Source organism: Lemur catta, chromosome 9 (assembly GCF_020740605.2).
Source record: "Lemur catta isolate mLemCat1 chromosome 9, mLemCat1.pri, whole genome shotgun sequence".
Lineage (NCBI taxonomy): Eukaryota > Metazoa > Chordata > Mammalia > Primates > Lemuridae > Lemur > Lemur catta.
Genome location: NC_059136.1, coordinates 42,729,014 through 42,748,185, shown reverse-complemented (window position 1 = coordinate 42,748,185; position 19,172 = coordinate 42,729,014). Strand labels below are relative to the sequence as shown.

Sequence of the window (19,172 nt, the reverse complement as noted above, 5' to 3'; positions counted from 1 at the left end):
ACAACTTGCTGGGCCAGAATTCTTTTTCTTTTTGTTATCAGGGACCCTTGATGATGAAATATTTCTTTTCTACCCATTCCTTTACATTTTCCCCTCAAAATTCCTGGCTTAATAGGGTCCCTGCCCCCTTTATCTTACTCTATGTTAAGTACTTTAATTTGACATTTTTTCCCCTCCTTTTTTATATTGGTAGCTCACTTACAAGTACAACTCCTTATTAATTTGGGACCTTACTGTACTTTGCTAGTGCACTAATGGTTCCCTTCCCTTTCCAGGCAATTATAATAAAGCCCATTATTTCTCTACTTATATGAATTTTATTTGCAAAAATCCTTACCCAGAGCTTTATTCATCTACTACTTCTTTCTGTAGCCCATGCACCTCTTAGAATGAGATCTTTCAATTGCTCACATTTTTCATTCTTCTTATCTGCAACCACCTCTCAAACACCCCACTCTTATCTCGGTTCTGATTTATTTGTTAATTGTGGCTCATTCTCCATAGTTTTTCTCCTATAAAGTACTTGGATGATGTATACTTTGAATTATTGCATATCTGTACATATTTTTCTGTCTTTATGTTAGTGGAATGGCACGTTGGCTGCTTACAGGGTTCATGGGTTCTACTTCTTTTCTCTAAAGAGTCCATGGACGTTATCCTACGGTTGGTTAGTTCCTGGTTCTGCAGATGAGAAATTCAATGCTAACCTGAATCCAAGAGTTAACTTTTGAAATAACTTGTTGTTTCTACCTGGAAAGCTATAAAATTTTTCCTCTATTTTTGGAGTTTAGGAATTCTATCAGGACTTGCCTCAGTGTACCTCTTTGTCTACTCCAGTCTTCAGTTTAGAAAACTTTTCTTCTAAAAAGTCCAGAGAAACTTGGCAAAACAGCTTATAAATCCAGCATTTCAAAGAACAGAACAAAAGGGAGGCAGGGAACGTGGGAGGGCTTATGTCTGTGTTTCTGGGGGTGAGTGACCAGGGGGTGGGTGTTCATGTAGGATAAGTATATGGCGGAGGTGAAAGGAAATTGACTTGGCTCAGGGAAATCTAATTGGCTTGGAGGTGAGAATCGTGGGTGACTCAAAAACTGCAGTGGCCTCCAACTAGTAATTTGTATTTCATTCTACCTTTATTGCTTGTCCAAAAGGCCTTGAAGAATGGGAGTAGGAGGGAGAAGAAAGGACAGCTGGTGGGAGGTTAAGCCAAGGTTGGTTTCCTTCCTGACTTCACCCACATTCTCCCACTCTTCCTGTCTGTGCTCAGCTGCTGCCCAGGCAGAGGCTTCTAATGAGAGCTGGGTTTCAAGGAGGCTTTGTAGGAAAACGGAGCCTTAAGGTGAAGCATGAGCTCCAAGGTGACTCTCAGAGACCCAGGGCCTGGGATTTCCTGGGAAGCAGTTTTGCAATCCTATTGAATTATAGGGGCAGCAACAAGAGCCTCCTCTGTAGTGGGTATCCCTTAAAGTGAATGAATGAGTAACAGTATGACCATAATCTTTTCTTTTGTTTTGCAGGATATGGATGTTTGTGACTGCAATTCTCCGATTTTCCAAACACTGAGTGGGTGTCCATCAATTCAGTTCCATGCTGATACTAATTCCCCAGAGTTAGCATCAGACTCTACAGATGTAAATGCTCAGTCCCACAAGACTACCCTCCCTTCCTATACCATCCCAAGTACTGTGTCTCCGGATTACCTGCACTTCTGTTTGACTTGGCTACAAATTTGAGGGTGCCCACAACCCCTTGCTCAGGTTCAATAGTTCACTAGAATAACTCACAAAACTCAGGAATGTGCTTTTATTTTTATTTTTTTTACTGTTAGCAGTTAATTATAAAGGTTACAGGTTAGGAACAGTCACGCGGAAGAGATGCACAGGTAGAGGAGCCCCCGATCTCTTGTGCCCACTCTGGGTGCACCAACCTCCCAGCACCTCAATATGGTCACCAACCAGGAAGCTCTCTGAACCCTGTTGTTTAGTTATTTTTTATGGAGGTTTCATTACACAGAAGTGATTGATTAAACCATTGGCCTTTGGTGAATGAACTCAGTTTCCAGCCCTACATGGACACACCAGTCTGCCTTGTTATACCCTATACTGTATATACCCCTTTTATATTCTCTACCCCTTTCATTCAACCTGCACACTTTGAGACTGAATCTTCCCACACCACACCCCTGTTATTCACAGACATTGATTCGGCCCTGGTGGTTTTCATCAGTCCCACATTTTCAGGATATATTGGAACAGAGGAATCCTCACATTCTGACATTTTCCAATCTGTAACACAGACTTCTGTTCTATTTCTCCATTCTGTTTAGGAACAATGGTCTATTTCTAGTCAATGCTCAAGCCACATTTCAGGCTCATCAAATTAGAATTTCTGAGGGTGGGACCTGACTTTTTAAGCTCCTCAGTTCATTCTACAACATGCCAGAGTTAAGAATCACTGATCTAGAAAAGTAGCAAGAAGAATGGCAAGATGGGAGATGGCTTTGGCACTCTGAGGACAAGATGCATATACATTTCCCAGAAGCAAACATTGTCTCAGAGATGGTATAAATGAAATACATACCATGACAAAGAAATATTTTCCCAATTGCAAAATAATTTAAACAGTTGTGTCTGCCCGCAGTAAATGTAACAGCTTATCGCTTACAAAGAGAAGTTCTGGTTTGTTTGTTAATTGGATTTCAGATTTCTGACTGTACCTTGGTAGCTTTGGTACATAAAAAACAAGGAAATAAACAATTAAAAAAAAAAACAGGTTCAAAATGAGAATTCATCTCCCCTTACCTGCATAAAAAGTTTGTTGAAGTTTTAAAATAAAAATATTTTTATTACTTTTTAATCAAATTATATATTCACATTATTTAAAGGGTTAAATTGTTTTAGAATTATTTATTAGGAGCACAGCTTCTTCCTACCCCTCACCTTATTTCCTTTTCTCACGGTGAAACCTTTTCATAGTTTCTGCTTCATTTACTGAATGCTGCTACAAATATTTCAGCTCCTTTTGTCATCTTGCCTTCTCCTAACTAAGCCCTGGGCTCTCTACATTTGTTCATGTTTGTGAGGTGATGGATTCTCTAAGTTGAGTAACTTGGTGCTAAATTTTGATCATAGTTTTTATTTGTTGTTGTGAGGCTTTGTTTCCTTGTAGGTGTTCTTATGTGCATTTTTGTTTTTCCTTTTATCTTCCTATTTTTCTCCTAGTTTCTTTGCTTAGGTCTTGCACCGCTTCTTTTTAAAAATTATTGAGGTAAAGTTGACAGAACATAAAATAAACCACTTTGGAGTTTACAATTCAATGGCATTTAGTACATTTACGATGTCATGGAACTAGAACCTTTATCTTGTTCCAAAACATCTTCATCATCATAAAGGGATCCCCTTACCCAGTAAGCAGTCTCTTTACCCTTGGTAAGACCAAACACTTACTGTGTTAGTTATCTATTGCTGTGTAGCAAATGACTGAAATATAGCAGCTTCCACCAGCAATCATTTACTGTCTTATAATTTCTGAGGGTCAGCAATCTGGGCGTGGCTTAGACTTCAAATGAGGGTTTTTCACGAGGCTGTGTTCAAGGTGTCAGGTCAAGGCTTAACCAGGGAAGGGTCCGTTTCTAAGCCCACTCATGTGGTTTCATTGCCTTGCAGGCTGTTGGACTGAGGGCCTCAGTTGCTTGCTGGTTTTTGGCCAGATATGGTCCTCAATTTTTTCCCACATGTACCTTTCCAAAGGGAAGCTCACTTCAGGACATCTGGTTCCATCAGAGTATGCACATGACAGAACAAGAGAGAGGGAGAGAGACAGAAACAGAGAAAACCAGAAAGATAGAAGTCAGTCTTTTTGTAACCAATCCTGGAAGTGACATTCCATCACTTTTGCCATATTCTGTTTGTTAGAAGCAATCACTAGGTCCAGCCCACACTCAGACGGAAAGGATTTTATGCAAGGTGTGAGTCACCAGGATGCCAAGAACTGGAGACCGCTATGGGCCATCTCAGAGGCTGCCTACAAGGCTTGACTTGGCATTCTCCAGATATTTTCTGTTTGGAAATGGGTGGCAATTTGAGAACCTATTATCCAGTTTTGAATAATTGTGGGTAATTAAAGGGTGGTTCTGTTTTTTCCATTACACGTCTCAAAGAATTTACATTAATTTAGGGGATAAAAAATTTACACAGGCAAAACTCATAACAATTAAGACAAAACAAAATAAAGCTTTGAATATATGTGCCTTGCACATTAAAAAGGCAGTCAGATAGAATTGAAGAATTATCGTAATCCTATGCCCAAATGTTTGTCTCTAGAGCTGTTGTCAGAAAGATGTTTGGAGAAAATTGAGGCCTGGGCCATCTCTCATGTCTTGATACTCGATTAGTCCATATTTGATGGCAAAGTGTTGGAGAGCCAGTGTTGGTAATGGTGAAAGGATAAAGGCAAAAATGAAGCCTATCTTCCTGCTAATAGTAAGAAAAATAACTTAAGAAAAGAGATACTGGCCTGAATTTATTTAGATTTTTATCCTGGTAGATGGCACTAAGACATACTAAACAAAAATTTATTGAGCATCTATGTGCAAGGCATTGCATATATATTATCATTTAATCCTTATAAAATACTGTGGGGTATCAATTATTATCATAATAGTAATTGACTACAATAACAGGAAAATCCATGTATTATGAGATAGCTACTATTATTAATATTATCCCCATCTTACAAATAGGAAAATGAGGCTTAGAAGTATTAACGAATGTGTCTAAAGTCAAGTAAGTGAGTAACAGGTTCTGACTCAAGCCTTGGCCTGCCTACTCCGAAGCCCATGCTCTTACCCACCACGGTGTTCAACACACAGTACCTTCTCTTTGAGGCAATTATGAGCAATGTGAATATCGCTGGTCCAAAACCTCCCCTCCCTCCTCCTAATAATAATAGAAAATCCAGTTGTCTCATTTTACATTTTACAAACAGAAATTTTACATGTTTTTTCCCACTTGGAACTATTATTGGAAGGAGTAGGGTACCTTACACATTATGTTCTCTGAGTGCACATAACAAGGGAATTTTTTAATGTTTATTTGTGTTATCTAGCACTATGTACCTAGGGAAATGGATTGGTATGAAATCCAACATTTTCCCCTGCTTTACTTGGCCAAAGAGCAATGGTTTTCAGGTCTCCAGGCAAGTATAATGAATATTTTAAAAAGAAAATATTATCCTGGAGCTACCTGAATCTATTATGAGTGGTAAGATTCCATGTTCCCTCCCATCTGTTCTTCTACTTCTCCAAGAATTTGAGTCTTCTGCATTTTTTAATTTTTTGTTACTCAGAAGAAAATATCTGTCTGTCTTTATTTTACTCACCTTAAAAATCATCAAGGTGTAAAGAAGTTGGGTACCGCCGTGTGTGCTAGGGACGATTGTTGATTCTTCTAAAAAGATGACTACTCCAGGACCATCATGTGTACAACAGTGAAAATGACCCCAGCACAAGGTGTGTATATAGCAATGACTTTTCCTTTTTTTATTTTCCGTAACCACAAAATGTGGATTTGGCTAAAGAATAGAAAAATTCGTGGTTAGGGGTGAAGTTCATGCAGTGAGATTGAGATGAAGGTGATTTTTTTTCCCAAGGGTTGGTGGTGGAAGTGGACAGAGTGGAAGGCTGATGCTTCTCTAGTAGTGGATGCAACCCTACATATTCCCCATGGGTTTGGAATAAACTGGATCTAAGCAGTCAAGGAGGGTTGTATTTGATCCCAAATCTACTAGGTAAACTCATTGAAAGAGACTATAAAGATGTTGAGTTGTTCCAAAGGTGGCCCTGAGAAGAGGCTATCCTTTAGTTTCAGTTAGGACTGGGTTTATGGGTTCTTGTCTTGGATTGAGGATGGGGAAGGCCTTAAATGATAGAGCAAGCAAGACTATAGAAAATGAAGGAAGTTGAAGTACTTGAATTTCTCCAAGGAAGAGGGTACCCTGCACAGCCAAGAAACCACACAAGTCCTAAAGCAAGCATTGGTCACCATTGTTTAATTTTATCAGTAATTCTTATCCTAGCCTAGGCTAGGACATATCTTATTATTTATATTTATTTATTTATTTTAAATAACAGATTTCTACCTCACAGTCCTCCTGATGTGTTTGTGTGTACCTTGCCTATAAGGGACGGTGACACTCTCTTGTGATTCAATGCAATGTTTTCTACATGTATATGCATTGAGGAGATAATATCTGCTGTGGCAACCAAAAATAGAAAATGAATAAAGAAGATTACAATCCAATATATCCTCAAGTATTAAAAAATGTGTGAATTTATTAAGTGTGAATGAAGATTTTGAGAGAGATGAGATCTGAGTGAAAGATCAGCCCTAGAAATTGTGGGAAGGAGAAGTTTTGCTACAACGAATTCTTCTGATTTCACCGCCTTTACTTCTAATCCCATATATTCTGTGGTCTTGCCTAAATGACAATTCATTTAGCAGACTATTGCTGATTTGCTTAAAGTGTCTCAAGGTGTCTTCTCAACATATGTATTTTCTCTTTCTCACGTGTTCTTCATTTCTCTTTCCCTAGACCACTTTGCTTTCCTAATGTATTTTAATTTATTAATACAAAAACCTGGTACCACCTCTACTGAATCTCTCTCAGCCTTCTCAGTTTGGGATAATTGTGTTTCTTCTGATATCCAAACGCTCCATGCAAATATCTCTCATTGCATTTACCATGTGTTATTATAATTTCTCATTTATACATTTACCGCTTGAGTTAAACAACTATTCTGTGGTTTATTCTTCTTTGGGCAGAGAAAAAAGAATGATTTTGAAAGGCCACAGAAAAATCCCTTTTCTGAACAGGACTAGTTTCAGATAAACTAGCACATGATCACATAACTGATTCATGTTAAATTATCTAAGAAGCTAGACACAAAAGGTCACATATTGTATAATTGCATCGATATGAAATGTCCACGCAAAGCCATAGAGACAAAAAACAAATTATTGGTTGCCAAGGGCTTGAGGAAGGAGAAAATGGGGAGTGATTGCTTAATGAGTATGGGGTTCCCATTTAAGGTGATGAAAAATTCTGGAACTAGGTAGTGGTGATGACGCTACAAAACTGTAAATGTGCTTAATGTTACTGTATGGTACACTTGAAAATGGTTACAAAGTAAATTTTATGTTACGCATATTTTACCACAATAAAAAATTTAAAAAGAAAAGTAAATGAAAATACAAACACCACCACTAAAAATTCTGACTAGAATATCCCACCTTCCTTTGCTTCCCTGGATCCCGAATCCTTGACTTTTTAGGATATTCTGTGGTGAGTCTGCAGCCTACAAACTCACTGCTGTAATTTTCTTCTCCATCAAATTCCTCATTATGGGGGGAGGGGGAGAATTTTTGTACAAGGAAAATGGAATTAAATATTATCATAACCAAGTAACTTATCAAGTGCAACCAGGAATTTTTTTCCTCTCTTACTATTCATAACTATTTTCACTTACAAAGCCATAACAGTCATTTGGGCAAAATAAGAACAAATACATAAAGTAAAAAATAAGTAATTAAAAAGTTCCTCTCAGACTAAGAAAAAACTATGTAAAACCAAACTGGGGTTTTGTTACTCTTTTTTTGTGTGCAGAAACTGCATTCTCTTACTTCTCTTGCAGTTAGGGGAGGTATCGTGTAATTGTGTTCTGGCCAAAGAGGTGTTAGTGGAACCCACTTCCAAGGCTGGCTGTAAAATCTCTGTGCAGACGTCATGTTCTCTTTTTCTTTTGCAATGATTTTGAAGGCAATGTATGATAGTAGGGTCACAAGTTAGAAAGAACCTGGAGAAGGGAGGGGCTAAGGAGGTCTGGGAAACTTACATAAGGCTGTTGAATGAATGAAAGAAAACCTATATTGTTATTGCATTAGTCTTCTGAAATTCAGGGTCTATTTGCTATCACACAATAATCTCTCCTATTTTGATTCATTTACCTCTCAATTATACTCATCACAGGTAACTGTATGTCCATTTTATTTTCTCATCAAAGGCTCGAATTTCTCAATGTCATGTCTATTCTCCCTCTTCCTTTCAGGTAGATCCCAGGTCTAGTTGGAGTAACCCACTTAGTCCTATTAGGCCATGTTCTTCTGTAAATCAAGTAAGGGAATCCCATTGCTCTTGCTTGGCATTTGTGTAGGAATATGAGTGTGATATGACTCTGGCCGAAGGGAAAAGCAAGGAATTCTAATAGAAAGTTTTTTGGAAAGATGTTTCCACAGATTTAAAAAAAATTCTTCATTTGCCCAACATTTTTGGTACCATATGTTGATGAATGGAGTTATTGTGAGAACGAAATTCACACACCAAGCAGAGCAAAATAATGATAGTGAACATCATTCTTTATGAATCATTGAGCCAATAAATTAACTAACACTTGAGACATTTTTCTCATGAAATTTTTGACACATGCGATAATAAAATTTTCTTATTTTTTAGCCACTTTGAAATGTTTTTGTTACTTGCAGTTCAAAGCATCCTAAGAAATAATGATACTTAATCTCTTTCCAATTATTTTAATATTTCGATATTAAATAGAAGCAAATATCATTGTATATTTATTATTGATTATGTCCATAATTCTTTCTGTAGTTGTATTTCTGGGTCATAGAGCATAAGCATTTAAGTTTTTTTTTTAGACACTACCATATTTTTCTCGAGAAATATAGACTCCCTTTGGCTTTTAAGTTTGCCACTCTGGATAGTATGAATATATTTAATTTTGCCACTCTGATGGGCAAATTAATATCTGCTTATTTTACTTCGTATTTCTTTTGATATTAATAGAGTTGAACATCTTTTTATATGCTTAGTGACTATTTGTGGAGCTTTTGTTAGCTGCTCATTCAAGTCTTTGACTATTTTTCTATTAACTTTTTTTTTGCTTGATTAATAAGAGCTCTTAATAAAATAGAACTATTAACCTTTTTGCTGCAAATATTTTCTTCCCGTCTGTTGTTAATCTTTGACTTTGCTTACAATACCCATTCCCCCTAGGAATTAAACATTTTTATCTCATCACTTTTATCACTCTTAATTTGAATGCTTTCTAATTTTTATATCTTAAACTCTAGATATTATTCCTTTGAATTCAGGGGTATTTTCAAGGACCAAGAAATCATTAAGGTATAAACAACCCACATTTTAAATAACTGAGATGATTTTTAGAGGGTTAGAATACATGGACAAATACTTCTTAAATTACTTTATACTGATAATTGATTTTCCTGTGAGGGCACCTGATGGAAAAGGAATATATTTTTATTGAATGCTTATTGTGTGCTGGACATTATACAAGAAGCTTTACATGTCATTTTTACCCCAATTTTAATCCTTGTGACAATCCTATAAGTTGGTTTTTGCTACTGCTATTTCAAGAGAAGCGAGGTTAATAGCTTCCCCATGGTCACATTAGCCAATAAACTGTAGATCTGTGTGGTGGCCGTATCTCCTTAGCTTGTTAACACTGGCCTCAACCAAGGAGCTTACTGTCTGTGAAAGATACAGACACTGGGTAAATATGTAAAACAAAGAAAATTTACATTTTGTCCTTTCACAAACTCTTTCTGATACCCTTTCTTTTATATTAAAGCTAGGAATAAAAAAAAACAGATCTATATGACTCAAACACTATTTTTTGTTCTCTGTACTATGTTGTCTTCCCTTGAGCTTAAAAAAAAATGGGACTTTTTAAATATTTTTAGCTGTTTATATTGTGCACTTTTCTTCTGCCAAACTGAATCACCAACATTATCAGGAAAACTTTTCATGATGTTTGTCAGCTGGATCCATAAGTTTTTGGAGATGTTGATCAATTCAGTGATGGCTTTGTCCCATTTATCACCAGGGCTTATTTGTTAGGGACTTACCTTGTTGAATCCCTCCCTGTTTGAACAGTCACTTCCTCCTGTCTCGGCTGCATGGCTTTGATGTCTAGTACTGTCTGGTATTATTTTTAAGATGAGTGTGGGAAGAAAAGAGGAAATGTGTCTGCATATTGCACCAACCTCTGATCCAGGAGGACTTTTCTACTTCTGAATTTTAAGATGTACCCTACCAGGGGTTTAAGTTTCTTTTCATTCTAATCCCAATTTGAGCCTTGTCTAATGGCCTTTTCTTAAATAAACACTCATAATAGCCAAAATAAAAGAACGTTTAATTTAAAGTCTAAAGGCCTTGAAAAAAGAATCAGGAAGAATGCTAACCAAACAAACTTGAGAGCCCTCACCTTGTTTTTGTTTTTTAATTTAGCAAAGCAGATGGAGAATTGGGAGTCCAGATGTCTAATCTTTATTCTGCCACTTACTTGCTGAGTGTACCTGGGCAAGTCACTTAAATGCCCAGGAAAATAGTTTCTCTATATGTAAAGAGGAGAAATTAAAGCAGGGTATCCCCAAGTTCCCTTCTGGCTGTTCAGTTTCATTCTGCAGTACCAGAGCAGCCCTAGAGAAAATTGGCAAATTTCTCTTACATGCTCTCATCTTTCCTTCACCTCCTCTCCATGTGTTCTTGTCTTGTCCCATGAATGTTTTATGTTTTCTGATGCTGGGTCCTTTTGTTCCAGTTTTCTAAAACATTATCTCTTAATCCAAAACTTTTCATATCTTCAGTCTCCTAAGGCCTTCCTCCTTGGAATGAGAATGATATATTAATTCACGGTAATCAGTTGACGGTTTACTTCTTAATAACTTGCTTACATTTTAACAAGGGCTTTTAGTAAACATAATATATTTATTACAAAGAATTGACCCAAAAAGTGGAAATTACAAGCACTTTAGTTGGGCCAGTGAGATGGAGATGGGTCAGGGTCCTCTCAGAAATCTCTAGAAAGCAGCCCTTTGGCTTGCCTTGTGGAAAAGAACATAAATAGGTGTGGGTATTCCTAATTTCCTTGAGGAGACTAAATGAACTTGGCATCCTTTATCTACTTTTAAAATATGATGTGATTTTTTTTTTTTTTTAAAAAAAGGAATTTGTATGCCTTGAAGGGAGAAATCAGGACCACGGCTTCGTATTCAGAGAAGCCTAAAGCCTGGTCAGATGTTAGCTGATTCTGGGCCCTGTTAGGGAGTTGTGCCCAAGGGACCTGGCAACATCACTGTGGCCTTTCTTTTAATTTTAAGCACCTTAAACTCTCGTGTTGCTTATGGACAAGTACGTTCTGTTCCTGAACAGAACTATGAGTTCTGTGTGGTCAGAGCCTGGGCATTTTGCTTCTTTTTATGCTCCATGGTGCCTCACACAGGCTGGGAACATGAAATGGCTTAAGAGTACTGCTGGCATATCATCTTTCTAGAAAAGAGACCCAAACAGCTATACATTTGTTACCTCATGTTTCTAGCATAAATCAGCCTCTAAAAGTATCAATAACATCAGTATCTTCATTTTGCAGATAGAGGAAAACAAAGATGTCTAAACTAGAAAGTGTGACAGAGCTTGATTCGAACTAAATTTTGTAGTTCTAGCCAAAGCAGAGATCTCATGGAGGATGATGTCTTCTGTGATCACTCTGCTGGCCCTTGTGCTCCCATCAGCAGGTTTTGAGCAAAAGGAGAGAAAAGCGAAATGCCTGAGAACATGGTTTTGTAGGAGGGTTAGAGCCGGATAGAGTCTAGTGATCCTGGATACCAGTGTAGTCAAGGAGAAAAAATGGTGGAGCTTGGTCATGGTGATTAAAGTTGCCACCCAGATCCTTATCTGTTTACCTAAGAAACTTTTTTTTTAATTTCAGCTTATTATGGGGGTACAAAAGTTCAGGTTATGTATCTTGCCCATGCCCCCCTACCCCGCCGAGTCAGAGCTTCAAACTTTCTTTATGTGACATCATCTCAGATTTTGAATTTGAAGATGCAAAGTCATGCACCAGACCTGCCACTTATCAGCTAAGAGCTTGTATTGCCGAAGCATGCAGGAAAGACTCCAAAGCTTTTCCAGTTGCCCACGAGGCCCTACACTGTGGGGCTCCTAACTCTTTCTGCTCCAGCCCCATGGGCCACTTTGCCATGACCTCTCCTTACCAAGCATGCTGCTATCTCAGACTTTCGCACTTACAGCTCCCTCTCCCTGGAATGTTCTTCTTTCAGAGCTGCGTGGCTGATCCTTCACACAGGTCTCTGCTCATGCCGTCTTATCTGTGAGGCCTTTCCAGATAACCCAATTAAAATAGCTCATCATCAGACCATAGCTCCTAAGTCTGATAAAATGTAATAGAACGTACAATCTCTGAGGAAGATGAATAGATTTTTAATGTTCTCACCACCAAAAAATCATGAGTTGGTAAGGTGATGGATATGCTAATTAGCTTGATTGAATCTTTCTACAATATATACATAGATCAAAACTTCATATTGTACCCCATAAATATGCACAATTATAATTTGTCAATTAAAAATAAATAAATAAAATATATATGGGGGAAAAAGATTTATGAGGGAGAGACTCTATCTGCTTTGTTCATTGCTGTAGTCCCAGTATCTAAAAGTGTCCCTGTACATAATTATTTAATAAATCTTTCTAATGAGAAAATGAAGTCTTCCAACTTGCTTGTGTCTGTGTTATTATATGTAAAGCAAGAATAATAACCCTACTTTCTTTTTTTTTGAAGAGTTAATATATGTAAAATATCTTGGTAAACTTTAAGGTAGTACACAAATATCGGGGATTTGAGTAGTTTTTATAATTTTAAGTAGCCTGCAAGAAATTTACTAAGGGTTTTAAATTTAAATATTCATTATTTTTTTTCTTTTCTAAATTGGATTGTCCTTTTGCAAAAATGTTTGCTGATTTTTTCTTCACATTTTAAAGATTACAGTCATGTTATATAGAATGATAAATTGTGATTACCAGATATATTTATCTATTTATATAGGTATAGAGGTATAAATAGATAAATAGAGAGATAGATATGTATGTGCAGTTATACAGATAAATCTATCTGGAGAAGCACAATGCCCTATTTATTGGTTCTGTTTTCCAATTTCCTTAGTCTTTAACAAGATCAAGTCAAATTCATGATTCTAACTATCTTTGAAATCAAGGAAATTTTTCCAGTTTAACAGTAGTCAGTGAGTCAGGAGGAAGAACTCTTGCTGGCTGAATGAAGATTAACTTGACTTCAGACACAGAAACTGTGATGTGCTGGTGGAACTTCCACATGAAAATCCCTAGTGGATTGTGGAATATTAGCAACTGGTGGGGCTGAAAGAGTATTATGTATTTGAGTTTCGTCTGAATGGAGATAATAGGGTTAAATGTGAAAACTGGCCATTCCGCTGTGCAAGTTTGATATTAAAACAGCAACTTCAAATGATATAGTAGTGCTAAGTGCTTGGCATATGCTAGACATCATGCTTTTGTGTTTTTCATGCATTATTTCATTTAGTTTTCATAATAACCTTATGAATAGGGCTAATATCATCCCCATTTTTAGTTGAGGCAGCCAAGATTTAATGAAATAAATTAATTTGCAAAAGCCCATGGAGCTACTAGAACAGGAGCTGAAATTCAAACCAGGTTTTCTAATTTGAAAGCCAAAGCTTTTAATCACTATATCAGATTGTGTAGTGTGTAATTTATGCAATAAAAATTAAACACATATTCTTATCAAGAAGATAAAAAAAGGCTCTCCCCTTATAATGCATTACATGAAAATCCTAGGAAGACAATGAAATGATTCCAGTTTTTTGGTGACTCAACTCTTTCCAAGTATAGTCCAACATGAAACCCAAAGGGTGATTCCATATTTCCTGTTTAGACATTGGATATTCATAACATGTCCCTTAGGAACACACTACTTTTTCAAAGTGCCAGTGCAATTGCATGTGACACAGGCTTTTGTGTAAGGTTCACTTTTATCTTCGTAAGTATCGGGATATGAGCTATATGAGTTTTCACTTCACATTGAAATAAATATAATGTGCACATTATAACTAAACTGAAACATTTTCTGGCATGAAGGCAAAGAATGATGAAACTAGTGTGATTTGCCTATAATTGTGCCCCTCTGTGTCTGCCTTATGTCCTTTGCTTTATTTCATTCCACACAGGTTTAACACAGAACAAGCAGCTATGCTAAATCATACTAAATAATTCAATACAGCACTTGGCGGATGTTTGCGAGGTATGTACATTAAAGATGACAGTAATCTTAGCAGGCAAGAGAAAGGCCAGAGAGCTCCCACATATTCCAGAAATGTGTTTAGACATGCATTTATTTTCTTGGCTTTGTTGCTTTTAAAGATTTAGTTTCTTTCAAGCTTTTGTGAGTATATTATAGGAGAGCTGGAAGATGACCCTTTTTCATTTTCTTTATTAGATATTTAGGGGACAGAAAGCACACCAAAGGGCTTAGCAATAGAGGGGGTAGCATGGGTAGGCAGCAACAGTGGAGGTTGAAAACACACACACACACACACACACACACACACACACACACACACACACAGACATGCACACCAGAAGGTAACTAGAGGGAAGAGGAATTCAAGAGTGGTGCTAGAACTCCAGACAGGCCAACAGCAATAGGCAAGCAGTCCGCTGACAGCTGCCCTTGCACTTGGCTGTGATTTATGGTCGTCTCCAGTTCTTGGCAGCTTGGACCGGGAAAAATGGAGACAAATACTCTGAGAATAGCAAAAAGAAGTGCAATTTTCAGAACCAGGAGAAAAGGGCAGGGCTAAGGCCATGCAAGAGCTAAATTCCTAGTATTTGACTAGGGAAGTTTAAGTATCTCCTATCCTTTGTTGGAACTAATGCAAGAGATGAAAAATGAGATCATTTCTGTATGTGGGATCAAATAGATCCAGGCACAAAGCACCATCCTTTACTCCGTGGCATTTTGTGGTATCTATAGTGACTATGCCACAATGATGTTGAATGGGACTAGCAATGCAATTGATTAATGCTGGGCAAACCAACTCTATGAGAGTTGCCAAATTCATAAATATATACAAATGAACAAATGTTTAATTAACTCATAATTATCTTTATCAGCGAGGGTCCCAATAAGAAACAGATGGCATATTCAAATGGAGTAATTGAAAAGAGTTTGGAAAAGAGATTACCTTCAAGGGTGTAGGTAGGGTGAAGGAAAACCACCTACTGATGATGGAGCACCGTGGAGCTAGTACCAGTGGGGAGCTAGGACCATCCTGGGGCCTTAAAGGTTTGAAACTAAAAACAGAAACCACCTACACAGCCTACATTAACATGACTGCTATTTCAGATAACTCTTGTCCAGGAAGATGAAGTTTCAAATAACTTTATGGCTTGATTTAGAAACTTTCTACAAGTCCATTTATCTCTTAACCATGCTACTTATCCTCATTTGAGTAAATTTCCCCTGCTCAAGATAACAGATGGCTCAACAGAGCTTATCAAGCAATCGTTTCTTCTTTAACTCACCTGAAAACTCTCATCTTGCTGGATCCATGAGCTTTGCCCAATTCCAAGCAAACCCCGCACATTGAAAAATTTACCTTAAAACAGACCCCCAAAACATATATATCCTGAGTTTTCTCTCTCACCTGCAAGATGCTGCTAAGACTCTGTCAGTATAGAGATCTGTCTTCCTAGGATAAACAAATAACTCAGCTTTACCCGGTCAACTGATTATTTTGGAAATATTTTGCAGAGCAGTTCCTGAAAACTGAGACAAATGCTGTAGGTGTAGGAAATGGCCACCCAGCTAGAGCTGTGGCCTCCATGGAAGAATGCAGCCTCTATTTGCCAGGTAGGGGTAGGCCTGGAAATAGATATACCCCTGTGTCTCTCAGCTCCCAACCTCTGGTCTCCTGCAGGTGTCTTCCCTCGTCCACATTTCCCTGAAAACCGAAGGCACAGAAGCACTGGACGCAGCTGCTAGAGGAGGGAAAAAGAATATCTAGTACACAGTGACCATAAGAAGAGATCATCACAACCCCCAACGTGGTGCAGACTGCATCCTTAAAAATTTAGTTCTACAAATGTTGACCTAGCAAAAGTGGACTTTATAGAAATACACTGAAGTAACATTTTCAAAATTGTTTTTAAGTTCTAAAGTTGAAAGTCACGTGTAGTAAAAATTACCCTGGAAAATCCCTAAATTTCCCATAAATATAGAGTACAAGATTCTTGGTAGACAGCCCTGTACACTAATAGGTATGTAGAACTGGATAATATATACAACATGTAATTCTACAGAAAGACCATAATCAGCTAGTAAATAATTTGAGGGGTTTTGCAACACTTCCACAGTTTTGTAGAAAGTCCAAATTCTAGCATTATTATAATTTTCTACATTAGGTTTTAGCAATTTTCCCAATTTTGGTCAAGTGTTTCTCTAGGACCTTCCAATAATTCCTTTGTAAGACAATTTTGATCTTGAAATAAGTTTCAATGCAAAATTTCCTAAAATTAGAAATAACTGTATATTCTTTAGACAAATTTACTAATTTTGAAATTTTCCCACGTTTTCTTTTTTATTCTCTCATTGTGCATGTGCATGCACCTATGACTTTTTGCTGAACCATCTGAGAGTAGATTGCACACATCGTTATTTTACCCTTTAATGCTTTAGTGTGTATTTCCCAAGAATATTTTCTTACAAAACCACATCTAGTTATCAAATTCAGAAAACTTAATATTGCTATACTGATTTCACAAAATATATAGTCCATGTTCCAGTTTCATCAATTATCCCAATATTATCATTCATTGTAGTTTTTCTTCCAGTAGAGAATGTAGCCCAGGATCACATACTGCACTTAGTTATCACGTTCTTATGTCTTTTTAATTCAATCTTTAGGCTAATTTCCTTAGCCTTTTTTTGTCTTTCCTAAGCTTGGTATTTTGGAAGATTATAGGCCAGTTGTTTTATAGACTGTTCTTCAATTTGTTCACCTGATGTTTCCTTATCATATGATGCAGGAAAAGTATTCATTGGCTGGATTGCCAAATAAGTGATGGTACGCCCTGCTTGGGCTGCCACAGGTATAGGTACATCATGCGTGTTTGCCCTTTATTCATGATACCAACTTTCATCACTTGGTTAAGGTTTTGTTTGGTTTCTCTGTTGCATGGTGAATTGTAATTTTTGTAAATTATAATTTATAGGTATATATTTTGTGATTATTTTAATAAACGGTTTCTCATCAACACCTTTCACCCCAGCTCCCTTAATTCCTTCATTTCTTCCTGGAGAACTCACAACCCAATTATCTCCTAATCGTGTATAAAACCTTTTAATGTTTGATAATCCTTTGGCAATGGGTTTGAGAAATCACTGAGACTCTTAGATTTATTTTAATTTTTGGCCAAGCTAACTGAATTTATGCAAATTAAACATGTATCTGCTGAAGCTTTATTATAATAACCATAAAAGAAAATCCTATGGGTAGAAGCTGTACTCAGTCACATTTGGTATAGACAAAATGGCTGACCAATAAATCAAATGTTCAGTGTACACTTTACAGAAAAATGGTCCTGATGAATATAACTTCAATAAAGTAAACGTAAAAATGTTTTAACTGTGCTGAATAGAAAATTCAATAATGAACTAAAATGGCCTAATGATATTTGCTCTGGAAAGTGCTTGCTTGATAAAAATTGTTCAGTGGTGTTATAATTCTGAATAAAATGTTTGCATTCATAAAGATGGAACCCAGACATCCATGGCATCAAAAAGTACAGTAAAAATTTGCAGGGTGAACAGTATATCTGGACATTTTAGCATATGGATGTTGGAGCCTGGACTCCAGGGTTGGAACTTTACTTCTGCCATTTACTATATGTGACCAAGTTGCTTAATCTTTGCCTCAATCTGTAAAATGGGAAAATGATAATATATTACCTTATATGACTGTTATGAAGAATGAAAGATTTAGTATTTGTAAAATGCTTACAACAGTGCTGGCATGGAGTTAATCTCAGTAAGAGTTACGATCATCACCTTCACCTCCATTCCATATCTTTCTGGGGAGAGGGGACATTTCAAGGCTGGGAACCTCATCTAACCTAAGACTAATCGAGAAAATAATCCAGGATACTGCTTTGACAGTAATAATATTGTGGCAGTTTTTAAGCTAAGTTGCACTACGGACTTTTCTTACCATAGGTCACTAAAAGAGTTGTCTTTAAAATGTTTAGATCATGCTCTCAGTTGAGGTGTAACCCCTGGAAACACCATTTTAACACCATTGCCACAATTAAAGTTGTTAGGCTGTCAGTTTTAATGCCTATGGCATGCTATGAGCTTAAACCAAATTATCTCATTTAATCGCAGCAACAACTTTATGAGGGAGATATTATTATTAGGCCCATCTTATTAAGAAAAAAACAAACAAACTAGGTTTTGAGAAGTGACAAGACTTGCTTTTAAGTTCACAGATCTAAGAAGAGGAAGAACCAGAATTTGAACCTTAATGTCAAAGACTGTGTACTGATGTATGGCACCAAAATTTTTGGAAATACCCCTCCTTATCTGTGGGATTTTTGTCATTGCATTTTGCATCAACTTTTCTGGCAATATATATTTGTGGTTCTTCATATTTGGTATTGCAATAAATGATATTTCCTTGTCAACTTTATTAATCAGAATCCTGAAAGGAAAGGAGATATTGTACATATAAGACTAATTTAAGAAAATATAATAAAGGAACTCTGTATCACAATACGGGTGAGGTTAAGGGATTTGATAGGGGTTGGCAAAGCCCTCTGGGACTAACAATGACAGGAAATTATCACCATTACGCCAACATGGGCAAGGGGAGATGGCAATTGTGGGCATCTAGAGAGAGCTGCAGCCACCATGTGGCAGGGCCATGTGATATGCCCACTCCAGAGGACATACCCCTGCTAAACTGCCACCAGTTGTAAGAGAGTAGGGACAATAATATCTCAATCTCTCTCTCCTCTGGCCAACTGATTTCATGTCAATGCCTCCTACTGGCCAAAGCCAACAGCAAGCCAGAAGGTGAGGGAGCTGAGTTGACCCAGTTGGTGGCAGCTGTTTTCCCTGGCACAGTTTAAGAATGAGATGGACAGAGAGTAGAGAGTTTGGGGTAGGACAAAGACTTACTGTCACACTAAGCATACCCTAGACATTAGACTAAATTACCATCACTTGG

The 19,172-nt window shown here is 37.2% G+C and overlaps 2 long non-coding RNA genes across 2 annotated transcripts; both read left to right on the top strand.

Moving 5' to 3' along the window:
* Nucleotides 1-618: 618 nt before the first annotated feature.
* LOC123644805 lies at nucleotides 619-2,451 on the top strand. The gene is made up of 2 exons (XR_006737284.1): nucleotides 619-1,211; nucleotides 1,518-2,451. It is a non-coding gene; the product is annotated as an uncharacterized LOC123644805 (long non-coding RNA).
* A 2,904-nt stretch (nucleotides 2,452-5,355) lies between these two features.
* On the top strand, nucleotides 5,356-16,316 carry LOC123644806. Its single transcript, XR_006737285.1, has 3 exons — nucleotides 5,356-5,509; nucleotides 14,115-14,188; nucleotides 15,867-16,316. It is a non-coding gene; the product is annotated as an uncharacterized LOC123644806 (long non-coding RNA).
* Nucleotides 16,317-19,172: the final 2,856 nt, after the last annotated feature.